A 10,889-nucleotide genomic window follows, 5' to 3' on the forward strand; every position below is an offset into this window, starting at 1 on the left:
ACTTACGGTGTTTCAGTTTTATCAAAAACAGAAGCCCACGAGGGGTATGAAGTCTTCAAAAAACATTTGGGAGATCGTTGAAGACATGCCTCTTTCTGGACGACCTTCGACCTCTTCAACTGATGAAAATATTAAAAATATAAAGCATATGGAAAATCGTCAAATAAGTGTTAGGGAGATAGCAAGATAACTCGAAATCTCTCGCGAGCCCGTTCGAATGATTTTGGTGGAAATTTGAGTATGAGACACTCGACCTGCTCGACTAGTCTCGTTAAGACTGAATTTTTTTTTTTTTTCAAAAAGAGTACCGCACATATGGTTTGTATGGACATGATTGATACTGCGAATTCCGATCCCATATTCATGGAGAGCACTTTAACTGCCGGGTTTATGAGTTTGACATGCGAAGAAGTCGATAATTGGAATGGAGTGAAAAGACGAGTCGAAACCAAAAAAAAAAATCACCCCAAAGCCACACAAGCAAATCAAGATGATGCTCTTTGTTTTTTTTTTTTTTGTTTATATTCGTGGTTAGATGCATCAGGAATTTGTTCTGGAGGGACGGACGGTCAATAAATATAGGACCGAGCCACGATGAGACCGAAATTAAAGCCGAAAAAGCAATGAATACCATCGATCAACCACTGAATTCAGCAGATTTGAATGTATGAACAGATAATATTGTATTATAAAATAAGACATATCAATCGTAACAATAAAAAGATTCTTTGCTTACCAGCTCTATCTGGAGCTCATAACAGGTAAAGAGAATAAGGGTAGGTAAGAATTCTGCCATTATTATTTGCATTTTAAAGAAGTTTATACCAAAAACAATCCTCGAGGTAAAAAGTTGTAGGCGAAGCCTAACCAACCAGTCATGTTAACGACGAAGGTGAGTATGCATGACACCAAGATAATGATCAGCTGTATTTGGTGGGTTCTAAAAAGCGTGTTGTATTATGAGTTATCTGTCTTAAAAAGGGTAAAACCATTAATGCGAAACGCTTCCGACGACAAGTCAGCAAAGTGAAGCGAAAAAATAGAAATTTTGAATTAGCCAAGAAAAAATAATCTATAAAGTAGGCTATAAAAATTTTCGAAGTACATTTACGATCTGAATGTCAATGCTAGAACTAACTCTTTAGACTGAAACTGAGCAGAAAATATTTCAAAAAGCGTTTTAAGCATTAGAAAAGACTTTCTTTCGATTTCAGTAACTGCTTTCTTTTTCTTTTCAAACCACAATTTTCACTCACCTACATATATGGCTAATAATTTCTATGTTCCATATGCCACTAACCAAACCAAAAGTACACACAGATATACGTATATGTATATTACAATGAGAGTTCCGAAGAGAACATTCTATTTAAGCGCTGCGGGCATGTCAAATAAACGCCAATTTAATTTCATTAATTGAATCGAATCGAAGTGAAACGAATTGAATCCAACTAAATGGCATTGACAATTACATAAGTGCTTAGATGTCGCATCTACTAAACACACACAGACATATGGTACACAAAGCAGCGCACATGCATCGGGGTCTACTCGTACCTACAAGTGAATGATGAATGATCTTCGAGTCGAGTACGGTAATGAGTACAAGAGCAATTTTCCAATGTTGTAGGCGGCGTGTGAACTTAGGCGCTAATTGTTAATGAATTAATTTCGTACTTCAACAATAAATATGTATAAAAATTAAGTTGATTTGAACAATTTTTAAATTATTTTTTAATTTTTCTTAGTTGCAGTAGCAGTTAAATGCAACACGCTGAAACGCTATGAATCGAACGAAACTGAAAAATATATCGAACAAGTACAAGTAATGTTGAAAATATGCATTTTTTAAATTCACTAATTGAATTTTTCGACTTTTGTTTTTTTCATTAAAAAAAAAGATTATTTTAAAGTTAAAAAAAAAAGAATTTCTAAATTTTTTTTAATAACATTTTAAAAGTTACAAAAAAATGCTGAAAAAAATTAAATAATGTTAAAAAAATTCTAAAATTCTAATTTTTGTTTAATTTTTTTAATTCTTTTAATTGATTCTTTTTTTTGTTTTTTTTTTAGTATTTTAAAATTAAAAAAATTAGAAACTTTAGAATGTTTTAACTTCATTTGATTTTCTTTTGTTTTTAGTAAATTTTTTCGTAATTTTTTAAAAGATTTTTTTCAATTATTATTAATAATTCATTTTTTTCCAATAATATTTTTTGCATTAAACTAATTAATAATTTTTTTTAATTAAAATTTATTTATTTTTTAATTTTTTAAAGAAATTTTGTTTAGTATTTTTTTAATTAATTTATTTCTAGCTGTTTTTTTTTTTATTAAATCCTGATATTTTTGAAATACATTTTTTTTCGCATAAAGCTATTTAATTGTAGTTGTACTAAGAAAAATACATACTTAAAATTTAGACAAAAACAAAAACAAAAATTTCTGCAGCTTATGCTATACGAATATTCGAAAAATATGTTAATGTGTTTATACTTAATATATAAAATAATTATGTGTAATAAAATAAAATTACTTTATACGAAAATGATAAGCGAAAATGCGTGGCGGGTACTCACCTGCAGGTGCACCAAAGCTCAGCAGGATGCACACGCACACAAATACACACAGTATATGTATATGCATGTGCTATGCGAGTAGTGCTGTTGTTGTTGCTGCTGCTGCCCTTGATATAAATACATATACATATGTACATATGTGTACAAAAACAAATATTTTAATAATTCATTGCCGCCGCTCACCGTTGACACACATGCAACCACCACTGAGATACCACCAGCTGTGTTCACTGACTCGGTTACGAACATTTACGAAGCGAGCACAGGGTGTATCCCGGCAGTAGATGCATAAGATTCATTTTGAATTGATTTCTTTTTTTTCATTTTCGGTGTATTTTTCATTTCACAACACTTTCCCTTAGGCGTGGAGCTTCTTTAAGCACGTACTTCAGCCACTTGTGTGTGTGTGTGTGGGTGTGCCTTCTAGCAACTCAGGCGAAAGTTTAGCTTGTCGTCACTTCCCTTGCAGTTGTATTTTAATCATCTATGTATACGCGCATGTGTGGGTGTGTTTATGCACATGTGTGCTTTAGCCATGACAAAAACCGAAAGAAATTGTGCTTCTTATAATTGTAGTGATTGAGCGAGCTTTTTTCGGCACGGCGCTCATTTCGAAGTGAATTCTGCTTCGTTTGCTCGTTCACCTAAAACGCTTAGTATGTCAAATGAGCATGCGATTTGAATGAGACTTTATTGAGTGATTTTAAATAGTGCCAGCGTAGTTTCTACTCGTTTTCCGTTATTCGCTATTTTTTTATGAGCAAATTATTATTTATCACACTGCGTTTATTCCGTTTTTCGCAAATGAAATGTAAATTATGGTACATTACGCGAGGAGAGACGCTTTTAATTTACATACCCATATGTAATACGACTCAGATCAGATTATGTTATTTAAGAGGGTTACGCGCAATTATGAAATATGTGTTTTCTATTCTTTGCGTCAACAGTGCAGTCTATGTGGAACAATATAGAATTTTAAGAGTATTTCCAATAAAATAAAAGGTCTTCTCGAGTCTTTCTTTTTAGGTATAGCCTTAAGATCTACATATATTTTTGAGTATAGAGGTGAATATTTTCAGAAATTATGGAGAATCTTTCTTTTTTTCAATATTCCAAAAAAAATTCAAACATCCGATATGGAAGAACCAACGTTCAAATATATATGTATGTATACTTTATAGGCACGATAAAGCTAAGGTCTTTGGTCTATATAAATAAAAGCATCTCTTCATTCAAGCTAACGGACTGGACTTCCAGGCAAATAAGATTGATACACTTCCACATACTTAGGTATATGAAGAACTGATCTATTTTTCATAAGTCAATAGGCGTAAAAGAATAATTCTCATGCATACATATATGAAGAACAGATCAAGAGAAACAGAGCATGAGCTAATGGATGTAAAAAAGAGTATTCGCAAAGAATATAAAAAGAGGTTCCCAACCTGGGTAGCAGCCTTCAAGATTATACTTGTATAAATCCAAAGCTTGATAGCGATTAATTTCTAAAACGATTAAGTAGATATGTTCAGATTTTTACATTTCATTTGTTATCGATTATTTATAAAAACATTTATACATATCGATTTCCATCGACGTAAAATGCGTATCATTTATTATCGATAAATTTCATAATCGCGTGCAGAGTTGCTTAGAGAACGTTACAGTGTTTTCCATAAGCGCTGTTTTATTATTAAATCGTTTATCGTATTAATCGGTAGTTCTGTAAACAGTTGCTATCGATAAATTTCAGAAACGATTATGTATATCGAGAATTTTATTTATGAATTGTTTCAAAAATGGTATGTATATCGATATAAATCGTTTTGTAGTTAGTTGCTATCGATAAATTGCAGAAACGATTATGTATATCGCGAGTTTTATGTATCTATCATTTCTGAAACGATTTTTATATCGATTTACAGCAACACTTTTACCTTCCAACCGTTATCGATTAATGTAATAATCGATTTTTAACACTCTTTTAATACTTTTCACTGGTCTAAAGTGTAATCGATTACACACACTTGCTTAGAGAATACTACAGTGTTTATCATAAGTACCGTTTGATTTTTAAATAATTTTTAAATACCATTGTCATTTAATTTCAGCGCCTATTATGCATATCGTGAGTTTTTAATATCATTTTTTATGGATTTGTTACAAAAAAGTTAAGGTATATCGATTTTAAATGGTAGTCTTATATGTAAGTTGTTATCGATTAACTTCATAATCGGTTTATAAATGCTTCAATTGTTTTTTTAAGAACCACGTTTTACTTATTACCAATAAAAACTCTATTATTGCTCGCTCATGTATTCGTTTTCTCTGAGTAGCTTATTTCTGTTCCTGGAAGTATTTCCATCAATTTAAAAATATTTTGTATATAGCTGAAATACTTTGCCGTGAATTTTTAGTACAATTTTGTCTATATGTATTCCGTTTCGTATCAGTAAATTGTCCTTGCTGCAGCAACACCCACACACAAACATGACATAACAGCAACTTGTTGTTGCTGCATCGACGTCAGCGTTATTCTAACCATAGACACAATGTAGAAATCAATTTTAGCTGTCACTTGATTTAGCATACCGTATGGACAGCTTCTCTCGTCGTTTTTGGTTTTTTTAATAAAGTCATTTTCTTGTTTTACAACAACACACTTATTTTTAGCAATTAATCAATTTTGCTAAATTTATTGTTCATTCAAATACACGAGCTTCGACAAAATCGCATTTTTTTGTGGTAAGGGATCGAAAACATACACACGCGCATATATGTACATATGTATTAACTGATACGTACATATATGTATATTTCTATATTAATATACTTCTATATTAATAGCGTTCCCTTTCAACACTGCTGTGACACACGCGTCATAAACCAAATAGCCGCAAATGAAGTTCACTTCCAGTTATAGTAAAGGGCAAAGGTCAAATATGCTTGATATTAAATACTCCATAATTCATATATATAATTTTATTTACTTTGGTTTTAAAAACTTTTTCAAAGCAACTTTTCAACTAATTTTAATTAACTTCAAATTTCATATTTACTTTTTCACACTTTTCAGGCACAAGCTGCGTTGAGCACATCAACATATGTGACGAATGTCGAACAAATCGGGCGCATTCCCTGTCGTTTTGCAGCGTCAAAGTGGGAAGCGCGCTTGTCGGCGCACTTTTGATGCTGCCCAAGTGTATGGGAGTTTAGTGTAGGCTACAAATAGGCGCTTACCACATGCACGCACACACCCACGCACACAGGGAAAAAGGGGGAAAAGTGTTGTTTTCCACGTCAAAGCGGACAAAAGTGGATAAAAGCTGGAATTTGAGCAAAAGCACAGCGGCGAAAACATGCCGGCTAAAAGCTCAAGCATTGAAAGCTTTTGAGTAGGCAAAATTTATGGCGCTCACAACTGTTTATTGACGTGCATATACATTTATATATATTTGTGTATACATATTTAAGTATTTTTAAAACATTTCAGTGGGTTTACACAAAAGCGAGAGCTTTCACGCTCAGCGCAAAGTTATATATAAGCAATGTCCCACTGCACTCGCCGTTGCTTGCACTTCTCCTTACGCCTGCTTTTGTGTTTTCTTAGTGCCATACTCTTCGTGCGCTGCTGTAATAAAGTTTTGAAAAGTGAAATTTTTATGTAGTTTTGTTGTTTTCGCATTTTGAAAGCTTTTTTCGCCGTTGACAAACTACAAGTACGGCCAACAATGGCGTACGCGGCACGCTACGATCGGCATTTCGTCACAAAATTGAGTAAAGAACACAATGCAATTGCATCAAACGCTTTCGTATTTCGTATTTCGTATTTCAACCTTTGACCTTTACACTTTACGCCTGAACACACACGAAATAAATTGCCAAATAAATACATACCTGCTGGGTGGAAAGTTCCGCTGTTGGCAGCAGTTCGGGAGCTGCGTATTCCGGCAGTTGCTGATGCAATCGCACTATTTCGACTATTCTGTTACACTGGCGTCATGTTATGCAATCTCCTGTGTCCTTGTGCTCCTGTTTTCCATATATAGCTTGGTATGTATGTATGTATGTATGTGGAGCCGTTTCCTATGGGCTCCTTGGCCGAGTGTAGTGTAGTGTGGACGTTGGGATTGCATGGACGTCTGTTTCGGGTTCGTTTTCATTTTCGTTTTCTGTTGCTGTTGCAGCTGTATTGGCTGGCTGCAGCTGCAATCGCTGGCAAATAATGAAATTTCAAGTTCAAGTTGAATGCAATTGCGCATGTCCGCCATATTTGTTTTCAACTACACGCACACATTATTCTGCTTATATGCGCGCTATATACTAGCAATTCATATATATTTATATATACTAAATGTGCATCCATACATGTAAATGTATGCTGTTGTTGTTCTTGCATTCCGCCGCGCTAGTGTGCAGCAACCACCCCGCTCACTCGCGCTGGCTCACACATTGCACTCAATTCACTTTCAAATTGTCGGTTCATGGCGAATGCAATGCCGAAACATACACGCACATACACTCACACATGTAAAAATATTGCATATGAGTGCATCCTGTGGTTGTGTGCGTGATTGCATTTGCTTTGTGTTTGTAGCGCACGCAGTTAACCGAGGAGAGTGAGAGCGCGCACACACGAGAGCGCAAGTGAAAGTGAGCGCATGTGTTCTATGTGTCATGGCTGTTTAAATAATTGCTTCCGCCATCCCTTTGCATGCTGGCTGACATCTCTGTTGTTCTCGGCGCGCAGTTGGCGCTCGGCAGCGCCACCCTTCTGCCGGCGCCGTCGTCGTCGACATTTCCTTTAGTTTTGTTGTCGTCATTCATATTCCAACCAAGTTCGGTTTTCCATTCACGCCTTTCCTTGGCAATTTCGTTTAATTTTTGTGCCTCCATTATTGCCATCTTCCCATACATACATACATATATACAGTTTTACACTTACTCTTTTGTATTTTTGATGAATTTCTCTTCGGTTCTAATTTAATTTCACTGATTGCTGTTGCGTCATAACTGTAAATATATAATAAAACAAGTCTAATAAATAAATGTAGGAAATATTGGAAAAATATTATTATTTTGTGAAGACTTATGTATTAATTACAGAATAATCTATTTAATGTTAATTTAAAAAAGAATAACAGAATTCAGCTTTAGTATTAAAAATATAAGGGTTTGCCATTAAGTTTTAAAAATGATTTCGGGCAATTCAGGGACAAATCCGTGCCATTTAAAATCAGGCCTTTCCCATTGACTGTAACATTATGACCAGTTTCATGTTGAAGAACACACCCATAGAGCAGACCAAACTGTGACATGTTTGAAAATACAAGTATAATCTAAAAGCCATTCTTGGGAGGCTTTTAAATTATCATCACTCCAAATACGAAAATTTTGTTTCAACCAAAAGTAAGCTTTAAAATAAACGGTTCATTATCAAATGGCAAACCAAACTGGGCATAATTCAAGTAAAAGCTGTCAAAAAGGCGAACTGTAATAGAGAGTGATCCATTTCGAGGTTCTCCACTTTTTTAAAGAAAAGACACGGAAACTTCAATTTTTATGGGCAATATTTATCAACATTCGAAAGATCACTCTTTACCATTTATTTTTTGTAGGTTATCTCGTTCAAATGTTAGCCGCGGCTACGTCTCAGGTGGTCCAACCGTTGAGTCCAATTTTCGATGGCCCGACCGATTTGAGTGGTAATTGGTGAATGTCACGCATGATGTCTTGCTTCAAGGACTGAATCAAAGCGATATTGTCCACATAAACATTCGATTTTACATATCCTGACAGGAAAAAAACGTGGCCAATTGACCGGCCCAAAACGCGTAATTATCCGAACACCAAAGTGTTCTCTCAATAAATCCTTTGATTGATGGGATGTATAGGCAGTGACGCCGTCTTGTTTAACCAAATGTCGCCGAAGTCACGAGCTTTAATTTCAGGCATCAGGAGTCGATCATTGACAGCTACGTTCTTATTTTTGAAGAAATATGGACCGATGATTCAACTGGTCCACAAACCGTACAAACCCTTTTTTTCTGGATGAAGCCATTGAATCTCTTCAGGTTGCTCTTTGTCCCCAATTAGGTAATTTTGTTTGTTTATGTACCTCTTGAGCCAGAAATGTGTCTCTTTACGCAAAAAAATTTGGCTCGAAAACGTCACATCTTCTTGGAACTTTTCAAAAGACCGGTATCGCTTGGGAAGGTCGAGCGACTTCAATTTTTGCACAACTTGTATTTTGTACGCTTTCAATTTAAGATATCGAAAAATGAGCCAAGTCGTGCCATACATCAGCTAACTTTTTTCTCAAGGTGTTAAACATAGACATCATAAATACACTTGGAATCTTTTGACGGATTCTGTCGTATCCTGGAGACTTGTTGGTTTTTCAGTACGTTATTGTTGAAATGACTTCCTCCAAGGCTGGTGATGCTGTTTGATGGACGTACTTGACTTGATTGTAATAAAATTTTATCGTGTGTTTCGTTGTTGTAAGAGTGGAGAATTTCTGTTAGTGTTCTCTGGCACCGTTCAGCTGTTCGATACTTGTTGTTAATAGGGTTTCGTCTTTTGATTTTATTAGACTTGAGATACTATTATCTTACCGATAATTTTGCATTAAACGTAGTACAGCGCTTGAATATTGTTTTGTTCCGCAGTTTGTTCGACCTTCAAGGCCAAATCAGAGATTTATTTTTGAAAAATGGTTAATTCCATTGTTCCTTAGCCGATCTCCAGGACTATCGGCGAAAAAATGTGTCTGCCTGCGAGGAAGTTTTTTTTTGCTCAAAATTATTTAAAATCAAAAAATTTAAAGGATTTATTATTACTATGGATGTGCATAGGTCAGGTCAAAACTAGCTTCTCAAAAACAAAGCAGTATTTTACGAAAGAATTTACTCTTTAGAGTGAGTGATAAGTCGAAATTGTTATCAAAAAATCCTTCTCCGTCGCAATAACTGACACATATGTATGTATATCTAAAAAGGTTATGTGAAAATTTCAGTTCGATGGCTTAGCCGCTTCGGAGATGTTTTCCCCACATGACTGGAAACAGCATTTCAAGAAAATGTATTTAAAGTTTTGAAAACTCGATGGATCAACTACAACATTTCGGAGAAAATTCTCAAATATATAGTATGTACATTCGATATAGATACATACCTACATATGTACAATATATATAAACAAATGTTACATTCTGCTGCACCGAAAATATAATACCCTTCACAGCTAAATTTCTTATTGCATAAAAGGGTAAAAAGCTCTTCAGCTGGGTATCGAGGACGCATTCGCATTGACCGACGCGTTGCCATTTTGAATTTCGTCCTCAATATGTGTTTGGAAAATGATTTGCGATGCCATCCAAGTGATGGATAGATGATGTATGCAATTGGAGAGTTAGTCATGGTCAACATTTTGGATTGCATATCAAAAATGTTTTTTATTAAAACGCCAAAAAATCATAAATGTTTTTCAATCATAAATAGCATATTCTAGAACTTTTGTAGGTGTTCTATATTCGTGAGCAAATGCTTGAAAATTTTTCACACGTTTAAAAAATAATTATTAATGCAAATATATGTATGTATGTATGTAATTTTGTTTACACATGTATAATATTAATTAAGGCTTCCCCTCGCGATTATGTTACAAAGCAAATATTTCGTTCATTCAACTTTGGCGTGCGTGCTTTTTCAGCTGTTTGCATTCTCAATTGCAGCAACGCATTTCCTACATACATACATACAGTTGTCTACACGAATATGCTCTACATATCGTTACATATGAGTACATATATTCGCACACTTGAAATATGTTTATGTGCACATTACATTCGCTATTTGGTTACTAATGCTAGATTTTATTGTTTATGATAGTTATTCTCACGCTTTGTTGCCTGTTCAAAGGTCAATGCTTTCGCGCGAGGAATGCAAATATTTTGAGAAAAAATGGAAATATGAATTTAGAAATATATTATGTAGATATGTATGTAGATATTTATTTACAAAATAATATTTACTTGTATATTAAAATAGAAACAACTTCATGAACACCTATATGTACATTTCGGCTACTTAAATAGTTTTGAATTTTTAAAAATGCGCTGCCACGCCCATCGTCCAATTTTTAGACTCATATTAACTAAGAGATAAAATGTAATGTCTCTAATTGTAGCTTTAGTGGTTTAGGAGAATACTTATTAGAAGGCGGGGCCGCTGGCAGTACTGTATTCTCTGGGTTGAAATACACCCTTTGGCCTTCTCCAAATGAACTGCGACATGCACAACAATC

General features: G+C 34.5%; 1 long non-coding RNA gene across 1 annotated transcript in view; it reads right to left on the reverse strand.

Annotated features, from left to right (window-relative positions):
- Positions 1–499: 499 nt before the first annotated feature.
- The window catches only part of LOC125776593 (uncharacterized), a 31,438-nt gene continuing 21,048 nt past the window's right edge, over positions 500–10,889 (reverse strand). The window contains exon 2 of the long non-coding RNA XR_007421847.1: positions 500–7,595. This is a non-coding gene — a long non-coding RNA (uncharacterized LOC125776593). The remainder of the gene's footprint in view (positions 7,596–10,889) is intronic.

Source organism: Bactrocera dorsalis, chromosome 2 (assembly GCF_023373825.1).
Source record: "Bactrocera dorsalis isolate Fly_Bdor chromosome 2, ASM2337382v1, whole genome shotgun sequence".
Classification (NCBI taxonomy): Eukaryota; Metazoa; Arthropoda; class Insecta; order Diptera; family Tephritidae; genus Bactrocera; species Bactrocera dorsalis.